The 16364-nt window shown below is 44.8% G+C and overlaps 1 protein-coding gene across 12 annotated transcripts in view; it reads right to left on the bottom strand.

The window, feature by feature from the left end:
* RIMS2 (regulating synaptic membrane exocytosis 2) overlaps window positions 1-16364 on the bottom strand; it is a 638194-nt gene that overhangs the window by 140538 nt on the left and 481292 nt on the right. The gene's annotated exons all lie outside the window — the stretch shown is intronic.

Here is a 16364-nt window from a genome sequence, read left to right as displayed (position 1 = left end):
TGGTCAAACCCTCATCAGTTTTACATTGATTGCCTAACCTAATTATAGGCCATTAATTAAAAATCCGGGAAAATCCCCTTTAAGTGATATAAGGTGGTCTCAAATTGCAAAAAGGCACTGTAGCAACCAATGCCAGTTAGCTGCTGCCAAGGTAAATAAAATCATGAAAGGGGCTGGACAAAATGAGAAGAGAATATTACCTTTATATAAATTACTAATATTGAGTACAAGCAGTGCTAGAGGTGGTACAGATATGGATGGACAATGCAATTAAAAGGGTTCTCTGGGCTAAAGATATTGCTGACCAATACTTAGGATAGGCCATCACTATCAGATTGGTGGGGATCTGACACCTGACACCCCCACCGATGAGCTGTTTCAGGCATTCGTGGCGCTGGAAACTAACAGTGTATGGAGCGGAAGCAGAAGGCTCTGTACACTGAGTAGTTTTCAAGGCCGACATTCTGCATCTAAGCTCCCATTAACTTGAATGAGAGCTGAACTGCAGTACCCTGGCATGACCACTACACATTGGATGACACTGTCTGCCTCCAGCCCCATACATAGGGCTGCCATCCGGCTGGTATGTCACCGGCCAAGCCGGCAATAAGAATTGCCGGTATTTTCCTTTATGGACTGTAACTAATGAACGCTTCCATTGTGGAACGCTCATTAGGACAGCCTTTAACTACCGCGCCCCAGTCAGCAGCGAGTGTTCACAGTGGTGCAATCAAATGGAATAGATGAGGTGAGTTCATTTTTTTTTTGCAAAGAGAAGAGAAGACGGCATTACTATTACTATAATATTATTGGGGGGCACTAATGGGAATTACTATTAATTGGGGCACTATTAATTCTGATGGGCATTATTAATTATGGGGACATTAATGGAGGCATTACTATTACTGGGGGCATCAATGGGGCCATTATTCATTCTGGGGGCACTAATGGAGGCATTACTATCACTGGGGCACTAATGAGGGCATTATTCATTCTGGGGGCACTAATGGAGGAATTACTATTACTGGGGCACTAATAAGGGAATTATTCATTCTGGGTGCACTAATGAGGGCATTATTAATTCTGGGGGACACTAATGGAGGCATTACTATTATTGGGGCACTAATGGGGGTATTATTCATTCTGGGGGTACTAATGGAGGCATTACTATTACTGGGGCACTAATGAGGGCATTATTCATTCTGGGGCACTAATGAAGGCATTACTATTACTAGGGCACTAATAAGGGAATTATTCATTCTGGGGGCACTAATGAGGGCATTATTAATTCTGGGGGCACTAATGGAGGCATTACTATTACTGGGGCACTAATGGGGGTATTATTCATTCTGGGGGCACTAATGGAGGCATTACTATTACTGGGGCACTAATGGGGGCATTATTCATTCTGGGGGCCACTAATGGAGGTATTACTATTACTGGGGGCACTAATGTGGGCATTATTCATTCTGGGGGCACTAATGGGGGCAGTATTAATTCTGGGGGGCACTAATGGAGGCATTACTATTACTGGGGCACTAATGGGGCATTATTCATTCTGGGGGTACTAATGAGGGCATTATTAATTCTGGGGGACACTAATGGAGGCAATACTATTACTGGGGCACTAATGGGGGCATTATTCATTCTGGGGGCACTAATGGAGGCATTACTATTACTGGGGCACTAATGGGGGAAATATTTATTCTGTGGGCACTAATGAGGGCATTATTAATTCTGGGGGACACTAATGGGGGCATTACTATTACTGGGGCACTAAAGGGGACATTATTCATTCTGGGGGCACTAATGGAGGCATTACTATTACTGGGGCACTAATGGGGCCATTATTCATTCTGGGGATACTAATGGAGGCATTACTATTACTGGGGGCACTAATGGGGGAATTATTCATTCTGGGGGCACTAATGGGGGAATTATTCATTCTGGGGGACACTAATGGAGGCATTACTATTACTGGGGGCACTAATGGGGGCATTATTCATTCTGGGGCACTAATGGAGGCATTACTATTAATGGGGCACTAATAAGGGAATTATTCATTCTGGGGGCACTAATGAGGGCATTATTCATTCTGGGGGCACTAATGGAGGCATTACTATTACTGGGGCACTAATGAGGGCATTATTCATTCTGGGGCACTAATGGAGGCATTACTATTACTGGGGCATTATTTATTCTGGGGCACTAATGGAGGCATTACTATTAATGGGCCACTAATGGGGGAATTATTCATTCTGGGGGCACTAATGAGGGCATTATTAATTCTGGGGGACACTAATGAGGGAATTATTCATTCTGGGGGCACTAATGGAGGCATTACTCTTACTGGGGCACTAATGAGGGCATTATTCATTCTGGGGCACTAATGAAGGCATTACTATTACTGGGGCACTAATAAGGGAATTATTCATTCTGGAGGCACTAGTGAGGGCATTATTCATTCTGGGGGCACTAATGGAGGCATTACTATTACTGGGGCACTAATGAGGGCATTATTCATTCTGGGGCACTAATGGAGGCATTACTATTACTGGGGCACTAATGGGGGCATTGTTTATTCTGGGGCACTAATGGAGGCATTACTATTAATGGGGCACCAATGGGGGCATTATTCATTCTGGGGGCACTAATGGAGGCATTACTATTACTGGGGCACCAATGGGAGCATTAGTCATTCTGGGGGCACTAATGGAGGCATTACTATTACTGGGGCACTAATGTGGGCATTATTCATTCTGGGGGCACTAATGGGGGCAGTATTGATTCTGGGGGGCACTAATGGAGGTATTACTATTACTGGGGCACTAATGGGGCCATTATTCATTCTGGGGGTACTAATGGAGGCATTACTATTACTGGGGCACTAATGGGGCATTATTCATTCTGGGGGTACTAATGAGGGCATTATTAATTCTGGGGGACACTAATGGAGGCATTACTATTACTGGGGCACTAATGGGGGCATTATTCATTCTGGGGGCACTAATGGAGGCATTACTATTACTGGGGCACTAATGGGGGAATTATTTATTCTGTGGGCACTAATGAGGGCATTATTAATTCTGGGGGACACTATTGGCGGCGTTACTAGTACTGGGGCACTAATGGGGGCATTATTCATTCTGGGGGCACTAATGGAGGCATTACTATTACTGGGGCACTAATGGGGGAATTATTTATTCTGTGGGCACTAATGAGGGCATTATTAATTCTGGGGGACACTAATGGAAGCATTACTATTACTTGGGACACTAATGGGGGCATTATTCATTCTGGGGGCACTAATGGAGGCATTACTATTACTGGGGCACTAATGGGGCCATTATTCATTCTGGGGATACTAATGGAGGCATTACTATTACTGGGGGCACTAATGGGGGCATTATTTATTCTGGGGGCACTAATGGGGGAATTATTCATTCTGGGGGACACTAATGGAGGCATTACTATTACTGGGGGCACTAATGGGGGCATTATTCATTCTGGGGCACTAATCGAGGCATTACTATTACTGGGGCACTAATAAGGGAATTATTCATTCTGGGGTCACTAATGAGGGCATTATTAATTCTGGGGGCACTAATGGAGGCATTACTATTACTGGGGCACTAATGAGGGCATTATTCATTCTGGGGCACTAATGGAGGCATTACTATTACTGGGGCACTAATGGGGGTATTATTCATTCTGGGGCACTAATGGAGGCATTACTATTACTGGGGCACTAATGGGGGAATTATTCATTCTGGGGGCACTAATGAGGGCATTATTAATTCTGGGGGACACTAATGGAGGCATTACTATTACTGGGGCACCAATGGGGGCATTATTCATTCCGGGGGCACTAATGGAGGCATTACTATTACTGGGGCACTAATGTGGGCATTATTCATTCTGGGGACACTAATGGGGGCAGTATTAATTCTGGGGGGCACTAATGGAGGCATTACTATTACTGCGGCACAAATGGGGCCATTATTTATTCTGGGGGTACTTATGGAGGCATTACTATTACTGGGGCACTAATGGGGCCATTATTCATTCTGGGGGTACTAATGGAGGCATTACTATTACTGGGGGCACTAATGGGGGCATTATTAATTCTTGGGGGACACTAATGGAGGCATTAATATTACTGGGGCGGCACTAATGGGGGCATTAATATTACTGGGGGGACACTATTATTACTGGGAGTCACATTATGACATTGTGACCCGTACACTTCATAGAGTCCAGCTCTGCAACAGACCAAAATGGCTGATCGGTGGGGGTGTCCGTTATCAGACCCCCACCGATGGAGGCATTACTATTACTGGGGCACTAATGGGGCATTATTCATTCTGGGGGTACTAATGAGGGCATTATTAATTCTGGGGGCACTAATGGAGGCATTACTATTACTGGGGCACTAATGGGGGAATTATTTATTCTGTGGGCACTAATGAGGGCATTATTAATTCTGGGGGACACTATTGGGACGTTACTATTACTGGGGCACTAATGAGGGCATTATTCATTCTGGGGCACTAATGGAGGCATTACTATTACTGGGGCACTAATGGGGGCATTGTTTATTCTGAGGCACTAATGGAGGCATTACTATTAATGGGGCACCAATGGGGGCATTATTCATTCTGGGGGCACTAATGGAGGCATTACTATTACTGGGGCACCAATGGGAGCATTAGTCATTCTGGGGGCACTAATGGAGGCATTACTATTACTGGGGCACTAATGTGGGCATTATTCATTCTGGGGGCACTAATGGGGGCAGTATTGATTCTGGGGGGCACTAATGGAGGCATTACTATTACTGGGGCACTAATGGGGCCATTATTCATTCTGGGGGTACTAATGGAGGCATTACTATTACTGGGGCACTAATGGGGCATTATTCATTCTGGGGGTACTAATGAGGGCATTATTAATTCTGGGGGACACTAATGGAGGCATTACTATTACTGGGGCACTAATGGGGGCATTATTCATTCTGGGGGCACTAATGGAGGCATTACTATTACTGGGGCACTAATGGGGGAATTATTTATTCTGTGGGCACTAATGAGGGCATTATTAATTCTGGGGGACACTATTGGGGGCGTTACTAGTACTGGGGCACTAATGGGGGCATTATTCATTCTGGGGGCCCTAATGGAGGCATTACTATTACTGGGGCACTAATGGGGGAATTATTTATTCTGTGGGCACTAATGAGGGCATTATTAATTCTGGGGGACACTAATGGAAGCATTACTATTACTTGGGACACTAATGGGGGCATTATTCATTCTGGGGGCACTAATGGAGGCATTACTATTACTGGGGCACTAATGGGGCCATTATTCATTCTGGGGATACTAATGGAGGCATTACTATTACTGGGGGCACTAATGGGGGCATTATTCATTCTGGGGGCACTAATGGGGGAATTATTCATTCTGGGGGACACTAATGGAGGCATTACTATTACTGGGGGCACTAATGGGGGCATTATTCATTCTGGGGCACTAATCGAGGCATTACTATTACTGGGGCACTAATAAGGGAATTATTCATTCTGGGGTCACTAGTGAGGGCATTATTCATTCTGGGGGCACTAATGGAGGCATTACTATTACTGGGGCACTAATGAGGGCATTATTCATTCTGGGGCACTAATGGAGGCATTACTATTACTGGGGCACTAATGGGGGCATTATTCATTCTGGGGCACTAATGGAGGCATTACTATTACTGGGGCACTAATGGGGGAATTATTCATTCTGGGGGCACTAATGAGGGCATTAATAATTCTGGGGGACACTAATGGAGGCATTACTATTATTGGGGCACTAATGGGGGTATTATTCATTCTGGGGGCACTAATGGAGGCATTACTATTACTGGGGCACTAATGAGGGCATTATTCATTCTGGGGCACTAATGAAGGCATTACTATTACTAGGGCACTAATAAGGGAATTATTCATTCTGGGGGCACTAATGAGGGCATTATTAATTCTGGGGGCACTAATGGAGGCATTACTATTACTGGGGCACTAATGGGGGTATTATTCATTCTGGGGGCACTAATGGAGGCATTACTATTACTGGGGCACTAATGGGGGCATTATTCATTCTGGGGGCCACTAATGGAGGTATTACTATTACTGGGGGCACTAATGTGGGCATTATTCATTCTGGGGGCACTAATGGGGGCATTATTCATTCTGGGGGACACTAATGGGGGCATTACTATTACTGGGGCACTAAAGGGGGCATTATTCATTCTGGGGGCACTAATGGAGGCATTACTATTACTGGGGCACTAATGGGGCCATTATTCATTCTGGGGATACTAATAGAGGCATTACTATTACTGGGGGCACTAATGGGGGCATTATTCATTCTGGGGGCACTAATGGGGGAATTATTCATTCTGGGGGACACTAATGGAGGCATTACTATTACTGGGGGCACTAATGGGGGCATTATTCATTCTGGGGCACTAATGGAGGCATTACTATTAATGGGGCACTAATAAGGGAATTATTCATTCTGGGGGCACTAATTAGGGCATTATTCATTCTGGGGGCACTAATGGAGGCATTACTATTACTGGGGCACTAATGAGGGCATTATTCATTCTGGGGCACTAATGGAGGCATTACTATTACTGGGGCATTATTTATTCTGGGGCACTAATGGAGGCATTACTATTAATGGGGCACTAATGGGGGAATTATTCATTCTGGGGGCACTAATGAGGGCATTATTAATTCTGGGGGACACTAATGAGGGAATTATTCATTCTGGGGGCACTAATGGAGGCATTACTCTTACTGGGGCACTAATGAGGGCATTATTCATTCTGGGGCACTAATGAAGGCATTACTATTACTGGGGCACTAATAAGGGAATTATTCATTCTGGAGGCACTAGTGAGGGCATTATTCATTCTGGGGCACTAATGGAGGCATTACTATTACTGGGGCACTAATGGGGGCATTGTTTATTCTGGGGCACTAATGGAGGCATTACTATTAATGGGGCACCAATGGGGGCATTATTCATTCTGGGGGCACTAATGGAGGCATTACTATTACTGGGGCACCAATGGGAGCATTAGTCATTCTGGGGGCACTAATGGAGGCATTACTATTACTGGGGCACTAATGTGGGCATTATTCATTCTGGGGGGCACTAATGGGGGCAGTATTGATTCTGGGGGGCACTAATGGAGGTATTACTATTACTGGGGCACTAATGGGGCCATTATTCATTCTGGGGGTACTAATGGAGGCATTACTATTACTGGGGCACTAATGGGGCATTATTCATTCTGGGGGTACTAATGAGGGCATTATTAATTCTGGGGGACACTAATGGAGGCATTACTATTACTGGGGCACTAATGGGGGCATTATTCATTCTGGGGGCACTAATGGAGGCATTACTATTACTGGGGCACTAATGGGGGAATTATTTATTCTGTGGGCACTAATGAGGGCATTATTAATTCTGGGGGACACTATTGGCGGCGTTACTAGTACTGGGGCACTAATGGGGGCATTATTCATTCTGGGGGCACTAATGGAGGCATTACTATTACTGGGGCACTAATGGGGGAATTATTTATTCTGTGGGCACTAATGAGGGCATTATTAATTCTGGGGGACACTAATGGAAGCATTACTATTACTTGGGACACTAATGGGGGCATTATTCATTCTGGGGGCACTAATGGAGGCATTACTATTACTGGGGCACTAATGGGGCCATTATTCATTCTGGGGATACTAATGGAGGCATTACTATTACTGGGGGCACTAATGGGGGCATTATTCATTCTGGGGGCACTAATGGGGGAATTATTCATTCTGGGGGACACTAATGGAGGCATTACTATTACTGGGGGCACTAATGGGGGCATTATTCATTCTGGGGCACTAATCGAGGCATTACTATTACTGGGGCACTAATAAGGGAATTATTCATTCTGGGGTCACTAATGAGGGCATTATTAATTCTGGGGGCACTAATGGAGGCATTACTATTACTGGGGCACTAATGAGGGCATTATTCATTCTGGGGCACTAATGGAGGCATTACTATTACTGGGGCACTAATGGGGGTATTATTCATTCTGGGGCACTAATGGAGGCATTACTATTACTGGGGCACTAATGGGGGAATTATTCATTCTGGGGGCACTAATGAGGGCATTATTAATTCTGGTGGACACTAATGGAGGCATTACTATTACTGGGGCACCAATGGGGGCATTATTCATTCCGGGGGCACTAATGGAGGCATTACTATTACTGGGGCACTAATGTGGGCATTATTCATTCTGGGGACACTAATGGGGGCAGTATTAATTCTGGGGGGCACTAATGGAGGCATTACTATTACTGCGGCACTAATGGGGCCATTATTTATTCTGGGGGTACTTATGGAGGCATTACTATTACTGGGGCACTAATGGGGCCATTATTCATTCTGGGGGTACTAATGGAGGCATTACTATTACTGGGGGCACTAATGGGGGCATTATTAATTCTTGGGGGACACTAATGGAGGCATTAATATTACTGGGGGGGCACTAATGGGGGCATTAATATTTCTGGGGGGACACTATTATTACTGGGAGTCACATTATGACATTGTGACCCGTACACTTCATAGAGTCCAGCTCTGCAACAGACCAAAATGGCTGATCGGTGGGGGTGTCCGTTATCAGACCCCCACCGATGGAGGCATTACTATTACTGGGGCACTAATGGGGCATTATTCATTCTGGGGGTACTAATGAGGGCATTATTAATTCTGGGGGCACTAATGGAGGCATTACTATTACTGGGGCACTAATGGGGGAATTATTTATTCTGTGGGCACTAATGAGGGCATTATTAATTCTGGGGGACACTATTGGGACGTTACTATTACTGGGGCACTAATGGGGGCATTATTCATTCTGGGGGCACTAATGGAGGCATTACTATTACTGGGGCACTAATGGGGGAATTATTTATTCTGTGGGCACTAATGAGGGCATTATTAATTCTGGGGGACACTAATGGGGGCATTACTATTACTTGGGGCACTAATGGGGGCATTATTCATTCTGGGGGCACTAATGGAGGCATTACTATTACTGGGGCACTAATGGGGCCATTATTCATTCTGGGGATACTAATGGAGGCATTACTATTACTGGGGGCACTAATGGGGGCATTATTCATTCTGGGGCACTAATCGAGGCATTACTATTACTGGGGCACTAATAAGGGAATTATTCATTCTGGGGTCACTAATGAGGGCATTATTAATTCTGGGGGCACTAATGGAGGCATTACTATTACTGGGGCACTAATGAGGGCATTATTCATTCTGGGGCACTAATGGAGGCATTACTATTACTGGGGCACTAATGGGGGCATTATTCATTCTGGGGCACTAATGGAGGCATTACTATTACTGGGGCACTAATGGGGGAATTATTCATTCTGGGGGCACTAATGAGGGCATTATTAATTCTGGGGGACACTAATAGAGGCATTACTATTACTGGGGCACCAATGGGGGCATTATTCATTCCGGGGGCACTAATGGAGGCATTACTATTACTGGGGCACTAATGTGGGCATTATTCATTCTGGGGGCACTAATGGGGGCAGTATTAATTCTGGGGGGCACTAATAGAGGCATTACTATTACTGCGGCACTAATGGGGCCATTATTTATTCTGGGGGTACTAATGAAGGCATTACTATTACTGGGACACTAATGGGGCCATTATTCATTCTGGGGATACTAATGGAGGCATTAATATTACTGGGGGGGGCACTAATGGGGGCACTATTATTACTGGGAATCACATTATGACATTGTGACCTGTACACTATATAGAGTCCAGCTCTGCAACAGACCAAAATGGCTGATCGGTGGGGGTGTCCGTTATCAGACCCCCACCGATCTGATATCAAATGACCTACCTGATGGATAAGTTATCAATATCTGTAGCTCAAAGAAGGAATCTAGCGAATTTCAGAACCAACAAGATTATCAAAAATGTCTAATTAAATTCTGGAGAAAAGACATCTCAGGGGTGATCATAGTCTTGTAAGGGGCGCTCACTACATTGAGAGGAGAGGAGACCATTAGAGATGAGCGAATTTCATATTTTGAAATTCGTTCACACTTCGTTTGGTGGTAAAAGGTGAATTGCGTTATGGATTTATGCAATTCTATGACGGAATGCATAACGGAATGCCTTTAGAGGCATTCCGTCATAATGGAAGTCTATGGCCTGCATAACGGATCCGTCCCGTTTCCGTCACGCAGGGGACTCCTCTCTTGCATAACGGAAACGGGACGGATCCGTTTTGCAGCCCATAGACTTCTATTATAACGGAATGCCTCTACAGGCATTCCGTCATAGAATTGCGTTCTGGTCCGTGGTAACGGAATCCATAACGCAATTCACTTTTTACCACCAAACAAAGTGTGAACGAATTTCAAAATATGAAATTCGCTCATCTCTAAAGACCACCATGCAATTATTTTTATGCACTTGTTATTAATGATATCACTGGGGGCAGCAAGTGATAACAATGTCTGTAAAGCGCTATGGAATATGTCGGCGCTATATACAGTGGGATGCGAAAGTTTGGGCAACCTTGTTAATCGTCATGATTTTCCTGTATAAATCGTTGGTTGTTACGATAAAAAATGTCAGTTAAATATATCATATAGGAGACACACACAGTGATATCTGAGAAGTGAAATGAAGTTTATTGGATTTACAGAAAGTGTGCTATAGTTGTTTAAACAAAATTAGGCAGGTGCATAAATTTGGGCACTGTGTTGTCATTTTATTGATTCCAAAATCTTTAGAACTAATTATTGGAACTCAAATTGGCTTGGTAAGCTCAGTGACCCCTGACCTACATACACAGGTGAATCCAATTATGAGAAAGAGTATTTAAGGGGGTCAATTGTAAGTTTCCCTCCTCTTTTAATTTTCTCTGAAGAGTAGCAACATGGGGGTCTCAAAACAGCTCTCAAATGACCTGAAGACAAAGATTGTTCCCCATCATGGTTTAGGGGAAGGATACAGAAAGCTGTCTCAGAGATTTCAGCCGTCTGTTTCCACAGTTAGGAGCATATTGAGGAAATGGAAGACCACAGACTCAGTTCAAGTTAAGGATCGAAGTGGCAGACCAAGAAAAATCTTGGATAGACAGAAGCGACGAATGGTGAGAACAGTCAGAGTCAACCCACAGACCAGCACCAAAGACCTACAACATCATCTTGCTGCAGATGGAGTCACTGTGCATCGTTCAACCATTCGGCATACTTTACACAAGGAGATGCTGTATGCGAGAGTGATGCAGAGGAAGCCTTTTCTCCGCTTGAGGTGGGCTAAAGCACATTTGGACAAGCCAGCTTCATTTTGGAATAAGGTGCTGTGGACTGATGAAACTAAGATTGAGTTATTTGGCCATAACAAGGGGTGTTATGCATGGAGGAAAAAGAACACAGCATTCCAAGAAAAACACCTGCTACCTACAGTAAAATATGGTGGTGGTTCCATCATGCTGTGGGGCTGTGTGGCCACTGCAGGGACTGGGGATCTTGTCAAAGTTGAGGGACGCATGGATTCCACTCAGTATCAGCAGATTCTGGAGACCAATGTCCAGGAATCAGTGACAAAGCTGAAGCTGCGCCAGGGCTGGATCTTTCAACAAGACAACGACCCTAAGCACTGCTCAAAATCCACTAAGGCATTTATGCAGAGGAACAAGTACAACGTTCTGGAATGGCCATCTCAGTCCCCAGACTGTTTTGTAAAGAGGAATGGTCCAAAATACCTTCAACCAGAATCCAGACTCTCATTGGAACCTACAGGAAGCGTTTAGAGGCTGAAATTTCTGCAAAAGGAGGATCTACTAAATCTTGATTTCATTTCTTGTTTGTGGTGCCCAAATTTATGCACCTGCCTAATTTGGTTTAAACAATTATAGCAAACTTTCTGTAAATCCAATAAACTTCATTTCACTTCTCAAATATCACTGTGTGTGTCTCCTATATGATATATTTAACTGACATTTTTTATCGTAACAACCAACGATTTATACAGGAAAATCGTGACGATTAACAAGGTTGCCCAAACTTTCGGATCCCACTGTAAGCAGGAGAAATAAATGAATAACCCCTATGTACGGTATAACCTATACAGAGCTGTACCGCCAGCCACACCGATTAGTGATTACACAGCTCTTTGGTGCCCTCTCCTGGTGACTGACGGGTACTGCCTTTAAGAGAATTTGTATTTAGAACCATTATGTATCATTTTAAATGTACTTACGTAGAATAGTGCCTGAGCAGTAAGTATTTTAGCTGGAGAAATGTTCTATATGGTTAACCAATGCTCTTATTCCATAACCTATTTGATCTAAATCTTAAATCTATTTTTTTGGGCTCCATGAGGCAAGAAAATGAAATAGTGTCTGCTCTCTGCAAATTAGAGAAGGTGAATATTCACAGATAAGTTCTATATCTGCCCTACAGTCAGTGCGGGATGCTGCCTGACATGTTCTCAACTTGCAATACGGATGTCAAACGGGTGTCATCCGTTTTTTTTTTTTGAGGATCCATATTCTGCGGCCCGCAAAATACATATGGTAGTGTGCATGAGCCCTTATTGAAAGGATTCCCCCTCCCCCGCCTCATGCACACTACCATATGTATTTTGCGGTCTGCAAATTATGGATCCTCAAAATACAGCTACCATCCGTGTTGCAGCCGCATTTTTTGCAGACCCATTCACGTCAATGAGTCTGTGGCCTGCATTTTGCGGATGCGGAAAGCACATGGATCATCCGGAAAAAGATACAATATGTCCGCAAAGAACGCGGACCATGGACCCACTGAAGTCAATGGGTCCACAGGAAAAATGCGGACGGCGCACGGACCGCATCTTTATTTTCCGGATCTGTGGTTTGCAGACCGCAAAATGGACACAGTCATGTGCATGAGGCCTTAACTTTCGAAAACCTCTTTACTATTTTCAGAGTGTGTGCATTCGATTGTAAGCTCCTCTGCCGGTATGGCTGTCGTGAATCAATATGAGGCTTCATTGGGTTTGTGCCTATAAAACTAACTCATTGTAGAATATAGAATTATGAGTAAATTGCTTGGCATTTTTAAAATCTCTGCTTGCTGTTAGTAAATTGAAGCATTTTGTCATTTGCAGGTTGACAACCTGTCCTAACCTTGTCCAGCCGCCGGAGGTCCATGACCAGTCAGCGGGCAGAGCCCTGATGGAATCAGTTTGGACAGGACAAGACGGGATCAGGTCAGGTTTTCAGCTATCCTACGACAGCAAACAGAGATCTTAACAAGAGGAGAAAATTGCCACTTCAGGACTCCGGGAAAGATATAGTTGGTCATACATTTCCCCAGAGAAGAGTCACCCTTTAGCGGCTCTCCGTTCTGGCTAATACAGGGGGGTCCTGGGTGCAGAACACCCTCTCGTAAAAAGACGATGCGAATGAAACCAATAAAATGTCGCCTGTAGTGTTGTATCATATGGATCACTTGTGTTACGGGACTGCAGAAGGTAGCCTATGAGTATGCATTCCGCTCACAGACCGCCTGCGCCCATGCATGGAGACAAGGAGACATCTCAAAGGGACGGGACAAGCAAACATGAAAACACGTCACCACAAACTATGAGGAACACACATGCCAGACCGTGGACAGTAGGGCGGTGGGAAGTATCAGATACAAGTGCTGTATCTATATGACAGAAGACTGCAGTATCAAGTAATGGACTGTGACTCAAGAACTGTAAGCTAATTAAAGGGGTTGGCCCAAGATTAAAGGACATCTGTCAGCAGGATCAACGCTATTAAAGCAGCCAGGCCTAAAAGGGTCAATCCTGCTGTCAGATGCTCTATACAAGATAGGTGATAGGATTCTGACTGGTGGGGGTCCGAATGCTGGAACCCCAAATGATCTCGAGGTGTCCAAGTAGCCGAATGAATGGAGTGGCAGTCAAGCCTGGGTGCTGCTACTCCGTATTCTATGGGGCTGCCAGAGATAGGCGAGTAAAGCACTCAGCATTTCCATCAGCCTCCTGGAGTAGTGGCGTGCATGGCCCACCACCGATTCATTCACACGGGGTACTCAAGGACCCTCGTGATCAGTGGGGGGGTCCCAGTGTTCGGGGAACTTACCACCCATTTTGGTGGAAGAGGTGATAGGTTTCAGTCTTGAGCCCATCCCTTTAAAGGGAGCGGTCAGGTTGAACACGCCCAGGAGGAGCCGAGCAGATTGCTACTTGGCTGCAAATGTATTAATAGGTTTAGGGTGCATTCACACTACTGTATGTATTAAGTGGTCCACAAGACTCGGATCCGCAAAAAATACGGATGATGTCCATGTCGCATCCGTTTTTTTTGTGGACCCATTGTATCAATGCCTATCCTTTTCTGCAAAATGGACAAGAATTGGACATGTTCTATATTTTTTGCGGGACTGACATACAGATGGGGACAGCACACGGTGTGCTGTCCACATATTTTGCGGACCCACTGAAATGAATGGGTCGGCATCTGATACACAAAAAATGCATATCAGATACAGACCAAAATAATGGTTGTGTCAATGTGGCTTTATTTTGTTCCATTTTTATTCAGTGTCAAATTTATCACTGATATTTGTTAAATTACCAGGTTGCATTCACATGACCACGTTTTGTTTTTTGTTTTTTGCTGTCCGCAAAACACGGATCCACAAAAAATAGGGATGAAATCTTTTTTTTTTTTTTTTGCTGACCCATTGTAATAATGCCTATTCTTGTCCGCAAAACAGACAAGAGTAAGACATGTTACATTTTTTTGCAGGACTGTGGAATGGACATACGGATGCGGTGAGCACAAAGTGTGCTGTCTGCAATTTCTGTGGCCCCATTAAAATTAATGGGTCCACATCCGATCTGCAAAAAGTGTGGACCAAAAATACGGTCGTGTGAATGGGGCCTTAGGCTTATTGCACACAAACGTGTGCGCTCCGTGGCCGTATTGTGGACCACATTTGCGGATCCGCAATACACGGGCGCCATTCCATGTGCATTACGCATCACGGATGCGGACCCATTCACATCAATGGGACCGCAAATCTGGAGATGCGGAATGGTGCGGAACGGAACCCTGCGGAAGCACTACGGAGTGCTTCCGTGGGGGTTTCGTCCCGTACTTCCGTTCCGCAAAAAGATAGAACATGTCCTATCTTTTTGCGATCTGCTGTGGCTGCCCCACGGTGGGTGTTCGTGCATTGCGGCCCGCAGCACAGAAATGCGGCCGCAGCACGGCCACGGGGCGTACACATTTGTGTGCAAGAGGCCTAAATCTGTGATTTTGTCTTAAGGCGGCGTGCAAGGAAAGTGCAACACAAGGCGCCGTAGGGCTTTATACTATCAGAATGTTATACTCTTTATACCACCTGCTATAGTTTTTGGTCCAAAAGAAGTCTAAGGCCTCATGCACACGACCGTATTTTTCTTCCGCGTGCTATCAGCGATTTTTTTTTTGAGGACCCCTGTGGCCGTTTGCTTGCATAAAGGGGAACATGTTTAAAGTGACAGGGTTATTTAATCCCAGTAATATTAACCAATTCATCTACTGCAGCCGCATAACATCGAGATTTCATACGTCCTACTTAATATCTGATCAGTCATTGTATTCAGATACTTCCCACTGAAGGTGAAGGAACGAGCTCAAGTCCATCACGTCAGATCTCTAATCTACAGCAGGGACTTGCCTTTTCTCCCGTTCACAGGCGGACTCTGCAGCTTCTCCTCATAATCTTCATTCACATCAAAAAAACAAACAATGATTAATGTATACCGCCATATACAATACACAGCACACGGCATCAGGTTTTAACTAGTCGATCTATGAACTTTTTTGGGGTGGACCCAGTGGGCTAACTTTACAAATTGGTGTATACTTAGCCCCAGTTCTTTTCAGGATTTGTGCCTGTGGTCAAGGAGTTTTTATGGAGGAACACGTAATTGTAGGCATCCGTGTGCCGCCATATGGTGTCTCCATACAGCACCATATCACAGCCTGATTTTCTGGGATTACTTCTGTGGAAGAGCATTCCATAAAATCAGAGGCATATGGAGGTACACTATGGTCCCATAGAAGTCGCTGTACACCAACATATGCATAAGATTGTTCGGCCAACCTTGATTTTAGCCAACATTCATCTAAGGGTTCATGCCCACAAACCGTTCCATGAGGCCCGTTCCGTGCAATTTGCGGTCCCCAATGCACGGGCACTGTCCGT

Source organism: Bufo bufo, chromosome 5 (genome assembly GCF_905171765.1).
Source record: "Bufo bufo chromosome 5, aBufBuf1.1, whole genome shotgun sequence".
Classification (NCBI taxonomy): domain Eukaryota; kingdom Metazoa; phylum Chordata; class Amphibia; order Anura; family Bufonidae; genus Bufo; species Bufo bufo.
This window is presented reverse-complemented; position numbering and strand designations above follow the sequence as displayed.